Here is a 19,951-nt window from a genome sequence, read left to right as displayed (position 1 = left end):
CAGACCAGGCCTACATCATCTCGCCACGAGTCCTGCTCCAGCTGCCAGACCAGGCCTACACCATCTCACCACGAGTCCTGCTCCAGCTGCCAGACCAGGCCTACACCATCTCACCACGAGTCCTGCTCCAGCTGCTCTTCTCCAAGATGTTGCCATGCCAGCGCTGCCATCTTTGAGAAGTCTGCTGCTTCTGCTGCTGCCTCCAGCCACTGGAGGAATTTTGCTACCACTTCCACTGCCAGCTGAGAATGCCAGGAGGATGTCCCTGCTGCTGCCGCTGCCACCTCCTGTTGCTGTGAGGAACCATGTCTGCTGCTGCTTCTGACCACCAGAAGGAGCTGCCATTCTGTCCCTAGCCCGCTCTAACTGCCACGCCAATGTCGCCAACTAACCAACTGCAATAGGCTCCAAAGAAAAGAAAATGGAAGAGAAAATGAAGGAAAGAGAGAATTAAGGAGAAAAAAAAAGAAAGCAGATGAGCCCCAGGATAGAGTCCACATGCAGCCCTGCTGCGTCATCATCCTATGTACCAGTTATGACTCCAAATAGAATTTTCCCCCGATTCCTATTTTTCTTGGGCTCCCAAATGCCACAATCTTATCAAAAGCAGCCTTGATTTAATGGGCTCACCTCACTCACCACTGGAATTCAGCTCTTTTGTCCATCTTTGAACCAAAACTGTAATGAGATCAGGAGCTGAGTGGTCCTGGCGGAACCCAAACTAGGCGTCACTAAGCAGGTTATTGCTGAGCAGGTGCTGCTTGATAGCACTGTTACTGACACTTTCCATCACTTTACTGATGATCGAGAGGAGACTGATGGTGTGGTAATTAGCCAGTTGGATTTGTCCTGTGTTTTTGTGTTCAAGGCATACCTAAGCAATTTCCCATATTGTCGGGTAGATACCAGTGTTGTAACTGCAGTGGAAAAGCTTGGCTAGAGGACAGGTCTTCAGTACTATTGCCGGAATGTTGTCAGGGCCCATAGCCTTTGCAGTATCCAGTGTCTCCAACCGTTTCTTGATGTCACGTGGAGTGAATCGAATTTGCTGAAGACTGGTATCTGTGATGCTGGGGACCACCGGAGGAGGCCAAGATGGATCATCCACTCGGTACTTCTGGCTGAAGATTGCTGCGAAAGCTTCAGCCTTATCTTTTGCCCTGATCTACTGGGCTCTTCCATCATTGAGGATGGGGATATTTGTGGAGCCTCCTCCTCCAGTGAGTTGTTTAATTGTCCATGACCGTTCACGATTGGATCTGGCAGGACTGCAGAGCTTAGATCTAATTGGTTAGCTCTGACTATCACTTGCTACTTATGCTGTCTGGCACACAAGTAGTCCTGTTTGGCAGCTTCACCAGGTTGACACCTCATCTTCAGTAAAGCCTGGTGCTGCTCCTGGCATGCCCTCCTGCTCTCTCTCCATTGAACCAGGGTTGATCCCCTGGCTTGATGGTAATGGTTGAGTGGGGAATATGCTGGGCCATGAGATGGCAGATTTTTCTGGGATACAATTCTGCTGCTGTTGATGGCCCACAGCGCCTCATGGATGCTTGGTCTTGAGATGGTAGGTCGGTTTCAGGTTTGTCCTATTTAGCATGGTGATAGTGCCACACAATGCAATGGATGTTATTCTCAATGTGAAGGTGGGACTTTGTATCTCCAAGGACTGAGCAGTGGTCATTCTTACTGATAGTGTCACAGACAGATGCATCTGCAGCTGGCAGATTAATGAGGATTAGATCAAGTATGTTTTTCCCTCTCAATAGTTCCCTCACCTCCTGCTTCAGACCCGTCTAGCAGCTATGTCCTTTAGGACTCGACCAGCTCAATCTGTAGTGCTGCTGCCGAGCCACTCATGGCGGTGGCCAGTGAAATCCCCCATCCAGAGTACATTCTGCACCATTGGTGTTTTCTCCAAGTTTTGTTCAACATGGAGGAATACTGATCAACCGAGGGAGGACGGTACGCAGTAACCAGCAGGAGGTTTCCTTGCCCATGTTTAACCTGAAGCCATGAGACTTCATGGGGTCTGGAGTCAATGTTGAGGACTCTCAGGGCAACTCCCTCCCAACTGTATAGCACTGTGCCACCATCTCTACTGGGTCTGTCTTGTCGATATAGCAGCAGGGATGGTGACTGTGGTGTTCTGGACATTATTTGTAAAGTACGGAGGGTTGTGACTGGTGGTGTTCCACAGGGATCAGTGCTGGGACCTCTGCTGTTCATGATCTGCATAAATGATTTGGAGAAAAACGTAGCTGGTCTAATTCATAAGTTTGTGGACAATACAAAGATTGATAGACTTGCGGACACTATGGAGGATTGTCAGAAGATACAGCAGGATATAGATCGGTTGGAGGCATGGGCAGAAAAATGGCAGTTGGATTTAATCCGGACAAAAGTGAGGTGTTGCATTTTGGAAGGTCAAGTACAGATGGAAATTATATGGTGAATTGCAGAACCCTTAGGAGTATTGAGATGCAGAGGAATCTGGGTGTGCAGGTTCACAGATCATTGAAGGTGGCAGCACAGGTAGATAAGGCAGTGCAAAAAGGCCAATGGCATGCTTGCCTTCACTGGAAGAGACATTGAGTATAAGGATAGGCAAGTTATGCTGCAGCTTCATAGAACTTTAGTTAGGGAACATTTGGAATATTGTGTACAGTTCTGGTCACCACACTACCAGAAGGATGTGGATGGTTTGGAGAGGGTACAGAAAAGGTTTACCAGGATGTTGCCTGGTATGGGGGATTTTAGCTATGAAGAAAGGTTGGATAGACTGGGGTTGTTTTCACTGGAACACAGAAAGGTTGAAGGGCGACCTGATGGAAGTTTATAAGATTGTGAATGGCATTGATAGAGTAGAAAGTATGAGGCTTTTCCCAGGGTGGAGGGGTCAGTTAATAGGGGACACAGGTTCAGGGTGCGAGGGGGGATGTTTAAAAGATATATGCGAGGCATGTTTTTCACACAAAGGGTGGTGAGTGTCTGGAACATGCTGCCGGAGGAGGTGGTGGAAGCAGACACAATAGCAGCGTTTAAGAAGCACCTGGACAAATACATGGATAGGAAGGGAATAGAGGGATACGGATCCTGTAAGTGAGGGCAGTTTTAGGATGGAAGAGCAAAATGTGCCAACGCAGGCTTGGAGGGCCGAAGGGCCTGTTCCTGTGCTATATTGTTCTGTGTTCTTTGTCCTATCCTTTCTGTCTGTAACTCCACTTTCAATGAACTATGCACCTGCACCCCTCGGTCTGTCAGTTCTGCAACATTCCCAGGGCCCTACCACTAACTGTATAAATCCTGCCCTGATCCAGCTTAGCAAAATGCAACACCTTAGATTTGTCTAAATTAATCCCCATCTGCCACTTCTTGGCCCATTGGCCCACCTGATCAAGGTCCAGTTGTACTCTGAGATAACCTTCTTGACTGTCCAGTAGGCCATCTATTTTGGTGTCATCTTCAAGCTTACTTATGGTACCTGCTACATTCTTGCTCAAAGTGTTCTCATAAACTCATTAGCAGGTAAATTCTGCTTGCCTGCAGACCATGTATAGCTGAATCTATTTCCTTTTCTAACCAATCTGTTCAGGGATGTTATGAAGCACCATTGGAACAAATTGGACTTGAATTCCGACCTCCTGGTTCAGAGATAGGGGCGCTACCACCACACCAAAAGAGCCCAATCTACTGGCTTTATTATTGTTAGATATCCTTGAACTGCTTATTGTACAAAGTTCTCATTATTTTGAAATTAATTTCAACCTGCTAATGTTCCTGATCTTTAAAAGTTGGCGTACCGTGAATTTACTCACTGCTTATTGCTAGCCCCTAATGAGGTATGGAAACAATTCTAACACAACAACAAAATCTAAAACAACAAATTGTTTTTTTAAAATTCACCCATGAGAAATGGGTATTGTGGCTGGGATAGCATTTATTGTCCACCCCTACTTGTCCGTGAGAAAATGATGACCTTCTTAAATGCTGCAGCCCATGTGTTGTATGCAGACGCACAATGCCCTCAGTGAGTGATTTAATAAGATTTTAGCCCAGTGACACTGAAGGAATAATGCTACATTTCTAAGACAACAAGGTGCAGGGCTGGATGAACACAGCAGGCCAAGCAGCATCAAAGGAGCAGAAAGGCTGACGTTTCGGGCCTCGACCCTTCATCAGACCCTACATTTCTAAGTCAGGATGGTGGGTGATTTGGAATGAAACTTACAAGGGGTGGTGTTCCCATGTACCTGTTGCTCTTGTCCTTCTAGATGGAAGTGGTCGTGAGTTTGGAAGGCATTGTCCAGGGAGCCTTGGTGAATTTTTGTGGTGTATCTTGTAGATAGTGGCAGCAGTGTGCACTGAGAACCAGTGTTGGAGGGATGTGGTGCCAATCAAGCAGGCTGCTTTGTCCTGGATGGTGTCAAACTTCTTGAGTGTTATTAGAGCTGCACCCATCCAGGCAAGTGGGGAGTGTTCCATCACACTCCTGACTTGTGCCTTGTAGATGGTGGACAGGCTGTGGGGAGTCAGGAGGTGAGGTATCCACTGGAGAATTCATAATTTCTGATCAGATCTTGTAGCTACTGTTTTTTATTTGGTGAGCCCAGTTTAGTTTCTGGTCAATGGTAACTACCAGGTGTGATAGTGGTGTATTTAATGATGGTAACACCATTGAATATCGAGGGGTGGTGGTTTGATTGTCCCTTACTGGGGATGGTTATCACCTGGCATTTGTGTGGCATGAATGTTACTTGCCACTTGTCATCCAGCCCTTATGTTGGCTCGGTCTTGCTGCATTTGGACATGAACTGCTGTTTTTCATTCGTTCATGGGATGTGGGCATCGCTGTCTGGGTCTGCATTTATTAAGATGGCCAAACCAAGGCTAACAAGGGAAATCAGAGATTATACTGGATACAAGGATGAAGCATACAAGTTGATCAGAAAAAAAAAGACCTCAGGAGTGGGAGCAATTTAGAATTCAGCAAAAGAGGACAAAGGGATTGATTAAGAGAGGGAAAATAGAGCACAAACGTAAGCGTGCGGGGAACATAAAAACTGACTGTAAACATTCCTATAGGTACGTGAACAGAAAAAGATTGCTGAAGATAAGTGTAGGTTCCTTACAGTCAGGAATGGGGAATAAAGTGGCTGACCAACTAAATACATACTTTGGTTCTGTGCTCACAAAGGAGGACACAAATAACATACCAGAAATGTTGGGGAACACTGGGGTTTAGTGTCAGAGAGGTATTCAAGGAAATCAATATTAGTAGGGAAATGATGTTGGGGAAATTGATGGGACTGAAGGTCGATAAATCTCCAGGCCCTGGTTAACCTACATCCCACTGTACTTAAGGAAGTGGCCCAAGAAACACTGGATGCATCGGTAGCCATCTTCCAAGATTCTACAGACTTTGGAACAGTTGCTACGGATTGGAGGGTGGCTATTGTAACGTCTCTATTTAAGACGGGCCACAGACAGAAAACCATGAATAATAAGCCAGTGAATGGCACCAGTACAAGGAAAAATGCTAGAATCCATTATAAAATAATTAATAGCTGAACATTTGGAAAACAGTTGCAGGACTGCACGGAGTCAGCATGGATTTACAAAAGGTAGATCTTTCTCGATAAATCTACTGGAATTCTTTAAGGATGTAACTAGTGGAATTGATCAGGGAAGCCAGAGGTTGTGGACTTTCAGAAGGCTTCTGACAAAATCCCATGTAAGAGATTAATGTGTAAAATGAAAGTGCATGGGACCTGTGTATGGAAATGGATAGAAAATTGGTTAGCAGACAGGAAACAAGGAGCAGGAATAAATTAGAGATAACAAGGTGTAGAGCTGGATGAACACAGCAGGCCAAGCAGCATCATAGGAGCAGGAAGGCTGACGTTTCGGGCCTAGACCCTTCATCAGAAATGGGTAAGGGGAAGGGGGTTCTGAAATAAATAGGGAGAGAGGGGGAGGCGTATCTTCTCCTCTATCCATCTTCTATCCGCCTCTCCCTCTCTCCCTATTTATTTTAGAACCCCCTTCCCCTCCCTCATTTCTGATGAAGGATCTAGGCCCGAAACGTCAGCCTTCCTGCTCCTATGATGCTGCTTGGCCTGCTGTGTTCATCCAGCTCTGCACCGTGTTATCTTAGATTCTCCAGTATCGGCAGTTCTTACTATCTCTGCAGGAATAAATAGGTCTGTTTCTGAATGGCAGGCAGTGACTAGTGGGCTACTGCAGGGATCATTGCTTAAACCCCAGCTACTCACAATATATATTAATGATTTAGATGAGGGAACTGAATATTATTTTTTCAACTTTGCAGACGACACAAAGCTGGGTGGGAGGGTGAGCTGAGAAGAGGCAGCAGAAATGTTTCAGTGTGATTTAGAAAAGTTGAACAAGTAAGTGAATGCATGGTAGATGGAATATAATGTTGACAAAGGTGACTTTATCCACATTGGTAGCAAAAAAAGCAAGGTAGATTATTAACTAAACGTCTATAAACTGAGACAGGGGGAATGTACAATGAGACCTGGGTGCCCTCATACACTAGTTGCTGAAAGTAAGCATGCAGGTGTATCAGGCGGTGAAGAAGGTAAATGGTACATTGGACTTCATAGTGAGAGGATTTGCGTACAGGAGCAGGGATGTCTTGCTGCAATTGTACAGGGCCTTGTGAGACCACAGCTGGAGTATTGTGTGCACTTTTGGGACTCCTTATCTGAGGAAAGATGTTCTCACTATACAGAAAGAATTTTTTCAGCCAGATAGTGGTGAGCCTCTGGAATATGTACCACAGAAAGCAGTCAAGGTCAAAACGCTGTATTAGTTCAAGAGTAATCAAATGTAGTATTTAGAGATTAAGGGATTGAAAGATATGGGGAAAAGCGGGAACATGTTATTGAGACAGATGATCAACCATGATCATAATAAATGGTATCACAGGCTCAAAAGACCAATTGGCCTACTCCTGCTTCTATTTTCTGTGTTTCTATTTTTACTGGCTCCAATGCCTCATTAATTAAAACACATTCCTTCCACCTCAATCCTTAATTCCCTGACTTTATGAACTCCAGTTCTGTTCCGTTATCCTTGTCCTAGAATCATACAATAAAAGAAAAGGCCCATCAGCCCAATAAGTCTGTAATGCCAAAAATATACTAAATCTACACTAGTCCCAGTTTCTAGCTTTAGGCCTATAGCCTTGAACATTATGACATCTCAAGTGCTGATCCAAGTACTTTTTAGAGGTTTTGAGGTTACCTGCCTCAACCACCTCCCAGGCAGTGGCATTCGAAGGGTAAAAGCCAACTTAATATTTGCTTTGAGAGTTTCTGTCAATTCCCGAAATAGATAATACATCTTTTCAGTTTCAGATCAGAGAGCAGGAAAAGATGGAGGCCATGCAGCCTATTATGTGTGCACTGGCTCTTTGTGGGAGCTATTCAATTGATCCCAGTCTCCTGTGCTTTCCTCCTGGTCCTGCAAACTTATCTAATTCCTTTCTGAAAATTTCTGTCGAATTTGCTTCCACCAAGTTGCAGAGTTGAGGAATATCAGATCAACCAGATCATCTCACTGAATGATGGAAAAGACTTGATGGGCTGAATGGCCTACTTTTGCTAATGGTCACCATTTCAGGCAGCATGTTCCAGATCACATTTTGCAGTGTGAAGTGATTGCTCCTCATCTCCCCCAAGCTGTTTTGCCAATTATCTTTGTTCCCTCTGGTTACTAACTCTCCTCTCTGTAGACACAGTATCGCCTCATCTAAATGAACAAAACCGACTACAATTACAGAATCACATGCTGAGTGATCTCCTGTAAATTTCCAGCATTCCCTGTTTCTATTCTTTAAGCAAGTGATTTCAGTGATGGGAGATGAGATAACTGTATGCACAAAGCCACCAAAAACCTCTTTGAATTGTATGCGGAGATTGATGCTTCCCTGCAAAGTAACACTGTGCAAAATAGAGGCTAAGCATTTGTTGGCAGCTTCCACGGTGCAACTTTGCTACTCATTTTATATAGCTTGTTTAGTACAGCTTTTATGAGCAACATAACTAAGTACAGTACACTGGCATCAATGAATCTTGTCTTGGAAACTATTTCTGTCAGTCAATAGCAATCCCTGGCAGGCACATTGCTAATAAATATTTCTAGATCCATAAAGAAAACAACATAGGAAACGTGGGGCTGCATTTCTAATGTGGTATATGTTTTCTGCATACTGTGCTTCTCACAACAAAATTACCTGTGAGGCTCAAAGTGTAACTTTATGAGGCCATTTTTACTGAACTCCGTCATATACCTCCATCAGTATTGTGTTTAATGACAATATATACAAAAGCAATCCACCCCAAATTGCTTTGTATTGGGGATCAAGACATTAAAACTGAAGATGTGATGCCCGGAAACTGACTAAGAAAAAGACAGACTTGCATTTGTGGTCTCCACTCCTCTGACCACTGTCTGAGCCTGAAGCAGATTATTTATAATTTCACCATCTAATCTGACCCTGAGTTTATTTCATTCACTGCATGTGGGGGTTACTGACAATTTATTACCTGGCCCTAGTTGCCCTTGAGAAGGTAGTGATGAGCTGCTTTCTTGAACTGCTGCGTGCTGTAGGTTGATCCACAATGCTGCCAGGGGGAAGTTCCAAGGTACTGGCCCAGTGATCGTGAAAGAACAATGATATATTTCCACATCAGGATGGTGAATAAAACAAAGAACAGTTCTGATGAAGAGTCACCTGCCTCACTATGTTAGCTCTGCTTTCTTCCCATAGATGCTGCCAGACCTGCTGAGTTTTGCCAGCGATTTCTGATTTTGTTTCAGGATGGTTTGGACAGGAACTTGCAGGTAATGGTGTTCCCATGTATTTGCTGCCCTTGTCCTTCTAGTTGGATGTCCTGGTTTTGGAAGGTGCTATCAGAGGGGTCTGACTGAGTTGCTGCTGTGCACCTGAGCTTCCAAGTGAATATCCTCTCCATCAAAAATACCACTTACTTTAATCTCTTGTAGATTGTGGACTGTGGTTCATTTGGTAACAGTCTGATCCAGGAAATTGTGGTTCAAGTACCAATTCAGAGATTAGCTACAAAAAAAAATGTTGGCTGACATTTCCACGAGTCAGCACTGCACGGTCAGAGCTGGTGCCTCAGATGAGGCCCTTTCTACTCTCTCACTTGAATATCAAAGATTCCTGTAAAATTATTTTGAAGGACAGAGGAAGCATTTTCCCAATGTGCTGATGAATATATATCCTGCAATCACCATTGCCAATAAAAACTGATTCTCTGGTGATTGTTCCATTGTTAATTGGAAGCAAGGTGTGTGAAACATAATTATTGTGTTTCCTACATTATAAAAGCTAAATTAAGTTTATTTGGTTCAGCTCCTTGACCCAGCCTCCATCTTTTTCAACCTACCTCTACTGCACAACTAGGATCGAAGTTCACATGGATCTGTGATTTTTTATCTGGGCTCAACCAGCATCAGTTTCCCAGAAACCTGCAATCTTAGCTTTTCACAATATTGAAACTTTAGTTTCCATTCTATTTAGGTGAAGTTTCTTTTTTGGTTCCAGTTAGAACCTGCCTCAATTAAAAAAATAAGCTTCAAAACCACAGATACCACCACAACTTTAATTATTTTTCCAAGCAATTTTCTGTCACTATGACTGTTAAGCATTTAGATTTCATCGTTATTGATTGAGAAGTTAAATTTAAATACTTTGTTTTTATTCTTGTATGGGATGTGGGGGTGTCACTGCTAACGATGTCATTTGTTGGCAATCTCTAACTGTGCTTGAACTGATTTGCTCTCTGGATCTTTTCAGAGGATCATTAAGAGCCAACCACACTGCTGTAGGTCTGGAGGGGGCCAGACCAGGCAAGGACTGTAAATTTCCTTCCCAAAAGGACATTTGTGAACGACATAGGTTTTTATAATAAATCAACACAGTCAGAATTGACAGTCAGAGTCTTTTTGCCAGAGTAGAAATGTCAATTTCTAGGGGACATAGGTTTAAGATAAGAGAGGTAACTTTAAAGGAGATGTGAGAGGCAAGTTTTTTTACAGAGAGGGTGGTGAGTGCTTTGAATGCACTGCCAGAGGAGGTGGCAGGAACGGATACAATAGAAACATTTAAGAGACATCTTGACAGATACATGAATAAGCAGGGAATGGAGGGATATGGACCATATACAGGCAAAGAAGCTTTTAGTTTAGAATGGTGTCCTGTGTTGATACAGGCTTAGTTTTTTTTTCCTTTATTTGTTCATGGGATGAGGGCATCGCTGACCAGGCAGCATTTATTGCCCATCCCTAGTTGCCCAGAGGGCGGTTAAGAGTCAACCACATTGCTGTGGGTCTGGAGTCACATGTAGGCCAGACCAGGTAAGGATGGCAGTTTCCCTCCTTAAAGGACATTAGTGAACCAGTTGGGTTTATCCGACAATTGACACATGGTCATCGTTAGACTCTTAGTTCCAGATATTTATTGAATTCAAATTCCACCATCTGCCATGGCAGGATTTGAACCCAGGTCCCCAGAACATTATCTGGGTCTCTGGATTAACAGTCCAGTGGTAATACCACTAGGCCATTGCCTCTCCAGTGGACCAAAATGCCTGTTCTTTATTTATGGCAGGGGTTACATGGTCACCATAAGACTAGCTTTTTATATTTTATTGAATTCAAATTTCACCATTGACCATGGTGGGATTCAAACCCATGATCCAGGAACATTAGCTTGGGGTTCTGGATTATTAGTTTCGTGACATTATCACTACACTGCCACCCTCATTTATTCTTACATAAGAGATAAAACCTTTTACAAAAAATATAACATTTAACTGCCAACATGGGTCTTGGATGAATTTGAAGCACAAGTTACCTAAGAAGAGACAGTGCTGCCATAATGCTATATGAGTGGGTTTCTGAAGCTTTGAGACAAAATTTTAAAAAATGTGAATTAGTTGCAAATTTTGGAACCAGCAAGGATGGTTTTCATTCAGTGGGTGCAGTGGGATTTAGCTGAGAAAACTGTTGGATGGCTTACCTGCTACATCAGAGAAGAGGAATTTAATCAGAGTGGTAAAATAGATTGACAACGTGGTGGGAAAATCACCCAGAGGGTGGTAAGGGAAGGATCAGAGCACACAGACCCTGAATTGGACATGAAAAAAACATGTAGCCTGCAACCAAAGCAAGTTTTTAATTTAGCCAGTTTGAGACTGCAGATTTTGCCTAGGATTTGAAGAGAGTTGCATCCTCATTATAAAACAAAGAATGGGACTCAAAACATTAACTCCGTTTCACTCTTGGCATTTCTCCATTAATTTATTTTTGTTTGAAACTTTACTGTGTTTTGTGAAGCGAGAAACATTAGAAAATTAACAGAAAAATACATACAGGTTATTCATGTATTTTATGTAAAATAAACTATGTGTGGGGTTACAATTGTGTCTGTATCTCAATGAAGAATCTTTCAGTCTGGTTTTTCCAAAGAGAGGAGAACAGGAGGTTGGGCTTTAAGGGTCCTATGTTACAATCTTCAGGTCACACCTTTAATTAGCTATAGGGTAGCAAAGGTTTAATCTGGATCATCGAAGTTTCAAGGTCGCCAGATAATACTTCACTCAAAACCTGAATATTGGCAGCAGGCTCATAATGCACATTTTTCACTGTGTTCTGTCCATCTCTCAGCTTACACTTGATTTTTGCTTCGAAGTTCCCCCACCAAGACTTCTTGTAACAGTAGGTGTTGATTAGAGAACAACCATAGCATTATGTGCAATTCTGGGTGTATATGACTGACAGGATATTCTTACCCTCAAGATGTATAGAGATAAAGAAAAGAATTTATTGAATTTAAGTAAAGATTGAGGAAATTGGCATGGTTTGCCCTAACTAAAAGGGGAGATTTTGAGGTGAACCTATTGAAATTTTCACTGCTAACAAAGGAGTTGACAAAATTAAGTTGGTAAGTTGACCATTACCTGGGGCACAAATTCCATAGAAACAATTTAAAAATGAGATAGTTAGGAACCAAGAAGGGAACAAAGATGAAGTCTTTTCAGCCAGAAAGTGACAGGGTTGTGTAGTTAATCAGGGAAGATCTTTGAGTAGACAGAATAGTAAATAACCAATCAGGAACAAAACCAAATTAACAATTTAAACAAAAATCAGCACATGACAGCCACTTAAATAGGCACTGTAAACAGAAATCAAAAATTCCAGTAAATTTATAAAATTAGATCAAATGTTGTTTGGGTGTCAGTCAATTAATGTCAAGCTATCCTCACAAAAATACCAGGCTCATTGGTCTTGTGTTTATATCCACTCTTAAAATGCTCTTACGAAAAGAAAATGAAAAGAAAATCGGTTTTCCAAATCAGTTTTCAACCAAAGCACAAATCACATTTTGGGGTTAGTTCATAGCTTACAGTTGGATGGGACAGAGTGAGTTATACACACGTTTAAAGTTCAGCCACTGTAGAAAAGGAGGAAACAATTTATGTGGATAAAAGTAAAGATAAAGTAATAGTAAGAGATGTTGGGGAAAATTAATAAACAGTGATGTTTTTCATTAATAGTAAATGTCTTTTTTCAGCAGCTTAATTATTGCAGTGTTAATGTTTGTTTCAGCATCATAGTGCACAAACTAATTTTAAAGGTACTCCCTTTGAAAAGAATGGAATTTTCCAGGATCTACCGATTCAAGCCTCAATCGGTCCAGTTATTGATCAGTCTACATTCAGCTGAATTTATAGATCAGTAATACCAATTTTTCACATTACCATTTATATGGAAAGGATACTGCAGGATAGGGAGTGATTACTAAGCAGTAGTTTAATTGAGAGATTCAGGTGATGTCATAAATTGCAGCAGTGAACCTTGAATATGTTATTGCCTCACTGAAGCCCAGAAATGCAATTACAGTATCAAAATCTCAAGGGTACTTTTCATGTACACATATATAAAAAGAACATATTAGAGCCAAGTTTATCCTATTTGGGATTTTTTTTGTGCTAACAGGAACAGTTTTTCCCAACATCAAAACCTAATGATATTTGTATTACTGTGGCATTATAACGTGAAGAATAACTTGAAATAATATTTGAAATCTTATTTTAATTAACAGCTGTCATATTATTTCCCAGTAAGTATCTAAAGTATCTTTATGTTATTAAGAAACATTACATTTCAGAATAACCGCTTAGGAGGTGGAGTTTTTAATCTTATGTCAAGAAGATAGTTGTGGGAAATATAAAAGGGCTCTGATGAGAAGTAAAACAGTAAAACTGCATGTCCTAGAGCACCATTCAACATGTATACAGATTAGACGCATAATCAGTTGCTGCTGAAGGACATGCAGTGGTTGCAGTTTTATTTCTCTATTGTACTCCTATTGGTTATTCGTTCTTCTGATCCCTGTGCATCTCAAATCCTGCAGCACTGCTGCCTTTACAGTTATAATCATACCACAGCACTTCATGTTGCTCATGTAAGGCAATCAATGCACTTATGCTCATTCCAGTGAATTTAATCAACTCATTACTCCAAAGTATTGAGGCAACGTTCCCACTTGGTGCCTACTGCCATCGTTGTCGGAAAAGGGAGAATAGGGAATGATTACATAGCAACAACATTCTACTTAAACTGATATGCTTCAATGTTCCACAATGTACTTGTTTTGATATTTCTAATTTATCATCCAAAATTGTTCCCACCATCAATGACAAGGCTATGACTAACTTCATCTTTGTGCTCTGCAGCTCAAAATGATCATTCCAAATACAATCAGAGATAGTAGGAACTGCAGATGCTGGAAAATCTGAGATAACAAGGTGTAGAGCTGGATGAACACAGCAGGCCAAGCAGCATCAGAGGAGCAGGAAGGCTGACGTTTCGGGCCTAGACCCTAAATACAAACCTACTTTGGAAGGAAAGAATCTCTCTCTATCAGCAGACATTCTATTAACATTGCCAGGTAAAGAAGAGGCTTTCAGGAGGAGGAGGAGGAGGACGAAGAAAGTAGTCGGCTAGCTACAAGATCTACAAGTTATGGATTTAAAAGGCCTCCAGAACTTGAATGAGGCATACAGGCAGCCAGATTAGGCACCCACTTACCACCCTGTTCAGCCAGACTGTCTAATGTGTGTCAGGAAGGCACCAAGGTCAACTTTGTTGTTTTAAAAAAAATTCAAAATGATTCAAAAGATCAATTTTGAATTCAACAAGTTAATAAGCAACTAACAGACAAGCAGACAAAACTGAATTCATCTGAAGTACTTTAATTTAATGGAGCAAAAGATTGTTAATGAGACTAAAGTGAAAGATGATTATAAAATAGTTATATAAATAAAGGAAGAAAAAGGAGGCAAACCTTCCATAATTGGAGATAATCCAAGAAGGATTAATTAGTTCAACAATAATCAGATATAGGTCTTGCAAAAGCTAAAAGGCTCAAAGCAAATCTCCAAAGATTGAATTGATGGTATTGATCCTAGAATGGAAAAAAAATGAAATGTGAGGGGAAAGTCTGACTACTTTGGCAACAAGCTAATAGGGTGCATACTTTTAACAGGGACACATCCATTGGGCTTAAATCAATTCCCAGGTTAAAAAAAAAGGACTATTTATCAGGAACAGAGATGAAGATATTCTGTCTGATGATAACCTCAGCCTTTTAGGCTGAGAGAGAGAGTGAGCGTGCGCTGATCCTACCAACCCTCTTTGTCTTTGACCTCTCAATCAGTGTGGAAAGCCCTAAAATTTGTCTGGTTATTTAAACTTGAGCTTGTCCTTCCAGTTTTATTTAAACACAGTCCACCTTTTGACCACAATCACCTGATTCCAATACTCCCTCTGGTGTATTATTCCAAACATTTATTACTCTGATTGAACAAATTGTTTTTACAAGATGAGCTTTAATTTTGTTGTTAATCATTTTAAATTGATGCCAGCTAATTCTGGCAGGATTCCAGTTTACCTTGTCCAGGTCATCTGAGGCTTATGTTATTTGAATGAGACCACCTTACAACCAACTGTTATGTAGAATGTTAAGCTCAGGAATGTAAGGATAAGAGGAGGCCATTTAGCACCTTGAGCTTGACTGATCAAGCTTCTAATTTGATCATGGCTGATCTGTACCTCAACTCTCTTTATCTGCCTTGGATCCTTGTCCTTGAATGCCTTGACCAGCAAACAGCTTTTAATCGCAGTCTGGAAAAATTCAACTGCAGCCCTCCATCCCTTTGAGGGACCAAATTCCTGATTTCCACTATCCTATTTGTGGAAAAAAGATATCCTTGTATCACTCCTGAATGGTGTCTGACGTTATAACTGTTTTCCATTGTTCTAAATGGCCCCTGCAGCAAAAATGACTTCACTTTCCTCATAATTCAGCACTATTCTGGTTACTGTTCTCTTCAAATGCATGAAATGCAAATCGCTGCTCCTTAAGTTTAAAGCAGTGAAAATTCAAAGCAAAAACTGTTTTCAAAAACATGCTAAAAAGATTCCAGCAGGAAGTGCTGATTAAAGGGATGGTGTTACACTGGGACAATGGTGCTCAGGATACTGGGAGGGCAGTCTTCTGACTGCTGTTCTAAATTGCATTGACAAATTAGATTTAAACCAAACTTACACAACTTGTAGCCAATAACTAACTGAGGGCACATTAATCTCAGTTAGTTACAGTTCTCAAAATTATGCAGATAATATTAAATATAACGATGATTTGGATAAAAAATGTCCATAAGGCAGAAAATTGGCATGAGGTAATGATGCTTGTTAGACAGGCCAGTGTAGGCAGGATGGGCTGAACAGCCTCCTTTTACACTGTTACACTTCTGTGATTCTGTGAAAATATCCAGGTGGTCAGATGGGCAGCAAACAATTGGTCAAGTATAGCAGACAGTACATGGGCAGAAAAAATGGGAAATATATATATGTTTCACCAACAATGTTAAAAAAAAGCCATAAAACTGAAAATTGTGAAGTGTTTCAGTATGACTGTAAGCTAGAATCATCCAAACCTTTGAGATCTCAGTGCTCCTCCAATTCTCACCTCTTGCACACCCCCAGTTTCCATCATTCCATGATTGCTCACTGCGCCTTCAGCTATAAAATGTCTTGGGATATTTTAAGATACTGAAGGTTCTCAATAAGACTAGTTGCTGCAGGAAACTCTGTAGTTAGCCTGTTCAGTCACTATAGAGTACCAGACTAACTCTGAGCAGGGATAAAATCTAAAGCATAATAGGGATTTTGGAAATCCACAAAAACAAAAAAATGGGGCAAAGCACTCAACAGGATCAGACAAAATCTGTGGAGTAGAGACGTGGTAAGTAAATTAAAAAGCGGCGTTCTAAATGGGAGCTGAGGAGAATTACAGATGGGAAACTCAGACACACCAATTTCTTGAGCACCTAGTTCTTAACTACAGAATGTGTTTCAAGTTTTGCTCCAGGTTTCCTACCTAATACTCAGCCTAACTGTCACATTACCAGGTAGGAATGCCTGCAAGACAGGGGCAACTCAGGGTCGATAGTTTCCTTATCAACCTGTTCAGAGATGTTATTCAACACCTCAGAGCGGGTGGGACTTGAACATGACCCTCCTGGCTGAAAGGGAGGGATACCACCATTTGCCACAAGAGGCCTTAAAGAAGTTCAGCATATTTATGGGGCAGAGGAACCACAGGAGAGATGTATCGTTGTGGGAGGTGGGGAAGAGGGGAGGGCACACATCATTGTGGGGATGAAACTGGGAAGTGGGATTCTACAGAAGAGGGGAAAGATTGTGCGAGGGAAGGGACCAATCACAGGTGGACAGGCATCCAACAAGGGGACTACAGCTTTCTATCAGCTAGGAATCCTGCAGTGAGTATCTCACTCTTGATTCCCTGAAGTTAATGAAGCACAAATCAGGAGTGTGATGGAATACTCCCCACATGCCTGGATGGGTACAGCTCCAACAACACTCAGGAAACTTGACACCATCCAGGACAAAGCAGCCCCTGCTTGATTGGCACCACATCCACAAACATCCCACTCCCTCCACCACCATGGCTCAGTAGCAGCAATGTGTACTATCTACAAGATGCGGAGGTGCCAGTGTTGGACTCGGGTAGGCAAGGTCAGAAATCACACGACACCAGGTTATAGTCCAACAGATTTTTTTTGAGAACATAAACTTTCAGAGCCTCACTCCTGCTTCAAGTGTCACCGAGACAGGTAGTATCAGACACAGGATTTATAAGTAAAAGATCAAAGGGTCATACCAATGATGAGGATGTATTAAACAAACCTAAGATACTGTTAAATCTTTAATCAGTTAGAAGGTTTTAATTGATTAATATGTATATGTAAATCCCCAAATTCCTTTCAAGTCATTGTTCTGAGAGAACTAAAGGTTTTATCAGTGTAAAGAAGAGGTGGCATTTTAGGTCAGACAATGCATGTTAGGTGTGAGGCTTTGTTTAGAATCTGTTTGTGTTTTGCTTTGGAATCAGGCTGGTTTTATTTCTAAAGTAAGAATTTATAAAACGCCACATTGACTGTATAAACTGTGTGCATTTTGAACAAAACACAATGTATCTGCAAATGCAAATTTACTCCATAGATTTACGTGTGTGTGTGCGTGCGTGAGAGAAAGTGATTGTGTGCTTGTGTGTAAGGGGGGGAGAGAGACTGTGTGCGTGTGTGTGGGGTGGGGGGTAAGAGAGAGTGTGTGTGTGAGGGAGAGAGGGAGAGGGAGTGTCTGTGTGTGCATTTGTTTTTATTCAATCGCGGGAGGAGGGTGTCACTGGCTAGGCAGCATTTACTGCCCATCCCTAATTGCCCAGAGGGCAGTTAAGAGTCAACAACATTGCTGTGGAGTCACATGTAGGCAGGACCAGATAAGGATGACAATTTTCTTCCCTAAAGGATATTAGAGAACCAGATGGTTTTTCCTGACTAGCAACAATGGATTCATGGTCATCATTAGACTCTTAATTCCAGATATTTATTGAATTCAAATTCCACCATCTGCCATGGCAGGATTCGAACCCGGATGTGTGTGTGTGTGTGTGTGTGTGTGTGTAGTGGGGTCACCTGTAGTGCGACATGAACCCAAGATCCCGGTTGAGGCCATCCTCATGGGTACAGAACGTGGCTATCAGCCTCTGCTCGGTGACTCTGCGTTTTTGTATACCCCAAAGTCTGCCTTAGAGGGCATTTACCCGAAGATCGGATGCTGAATGTCCATGACCCGCTGAAGTGTTCCCCCACTAGGAGGGAACATCCCTGTTTGGTGATTGTTGCTCAGTGTCCATTCATCTGTTATCATAACGTCTACATAGTTTTGCCAATATTCCATGCCTTAGGGCGTCCTTGCCTGCAGCGTATGGGATAGACAGCATTGTCCGAGTCACATGAGTATCTGCCGTGTACGTGATGGGTGGTGTTCCCACGTGTGATGGTAGTGTCCATGTCGATGATCTGACATGTCTTGCAGAGGTTACCATGGCAGGATTGTTGTAGTCGATGTTGTCTTGAAGGCCGGGTCGTTTGCTGCGAACAGTGGTTTCTCTCCCACACACACATGCACACTCTCTGTCCCCGCCCCACACACACTCTTTCTCTCTCTTTCTCCCCACTACACACACACACGTAAATCTATGGGGTGAATTCGTATTTGCAGATACATTCTATCTTGTTCAAAAAGCAATCAATTTATAGACAGTCAGGCAACGTGGTGTTTTATAAATTCCTGCTTTAGAAATAAAACCAGTCTGACTCCAGACCAAAACACAAACAGATTCTAAACAAGACCTCACACCTAACATATATTGTTTGACCTAAAATGTCACCTCTTCTTTACACTGATAAAGCCTATAGTTCTCTCAGAACAGGGACTTGAAAGGAATTCAGGGAATTATTAATCAATTAAAAACTTCCAACTGATTAAAGGTTTAACAGCATCTCAGGTTTATTTAATACATCCTCATCAGTGGTGTGACCCTTTGGTCTTTTACTTATAAAATCTGTGTCTGATACAACCTGTCTCAGTGACACCTGAAGGAGTGAGGATCCGAAAGCTTGTGTTTTCAAATAAACCTTCTGGACTATAACCTGGTGTCATGTGATTTTTGACCATTTACAAGACGCATTTCAGAAATTCATCAAAGATCCTCAAACAGCACCTTCCAAACACACAACCACTTCCATCTAAAAGGGCAAGGACAGCATATATATGGGAACACCACCACCTGCAACTTCTCCTCCAAGTCACTCACCATCCTGACTTGGAAATGTATTGCTGTTCCTTCATTGTTGCTGGGTCAAAATCTTGGAATTCCCTCCCTAAGGGCATTGTGGGTCAACCCACAGCAGGTGGTCCGCAGCGGTTCAAGAAGGCAGCTCAGCACCACCTCATGACAGGGAAAATGGAGACTGGGAATGAATGCTGGCCAACCTGTGACCCCCATGTCCTATGAGTAAATTAATAATAGGCTCTCTTGTTTTGTGGGGTTTGAAATTACTCTACTACTTGAGGTCTGTAAACTTTGATCAGAAGTCAGTTTTAAACTGTACAGTGCAGAGAACTGGTAGAAAATATAATGCTTTGCCAGAGGGAATGATTGAGGCACAAACCATTGCAAAGCAAATTTAAAGCAAAGAAAGGAGCAAAAGAAGCTACTGGGCTTTAATAGAGTTATGGGTATTGATACATCCCAGAGACTACAGAGGTTCAAGAGGGCAGCTCATTACCGTCTTGTCCCAGACAATTAGGGATGGCCATTAATGCTGATTTAGCCAGTGACGGCAACTTTCCATGAATTAATTTTTAAAAACAGCCAATTTAAAACTAATGTCTCCTTTACAGTGGGTGTGATCAACACTTGAAGTGAACTTTTGGAAGAGGAGACTAGAAGTCTTAG

At 41.9% G+C, this 19,951-nt stretch overlaps 1 protein-coding gene across 1 annotated transcript in view; it reads right to left on the bottom strand.

Annotated features, from left to right (window-relative positions):
* Positions 1 to 19,951, bottom strand: part of LOC125485893 (ran GTPase-activating protein 1-like) — a 386,685-nt gene that overhangs the window by 130,654 nt on the left and 236,080 nt on the right. The gene's annotated exons all lie outside the window — the stretch shown is intronic.

This window comes from Rhincodon typus, chromosome 23, assembly GCF_021869965.1.
Source record: "Rhincodon typus isolate 14 chromosome 23, sRhiTyp1.1, whole genome shotgun sequence".
NCBI lineage: Eukaryota > Metazoa > Chordata > Chondrichthyes > Orectolobiformes > Rhincodontidae > Rhincodon > Rhincodon typus.
The sequence above is the reverse complement of the archived record's forward strand: the minus strand, read 5'-3'. Positions and strand labels throughout refer to the sequence as shown.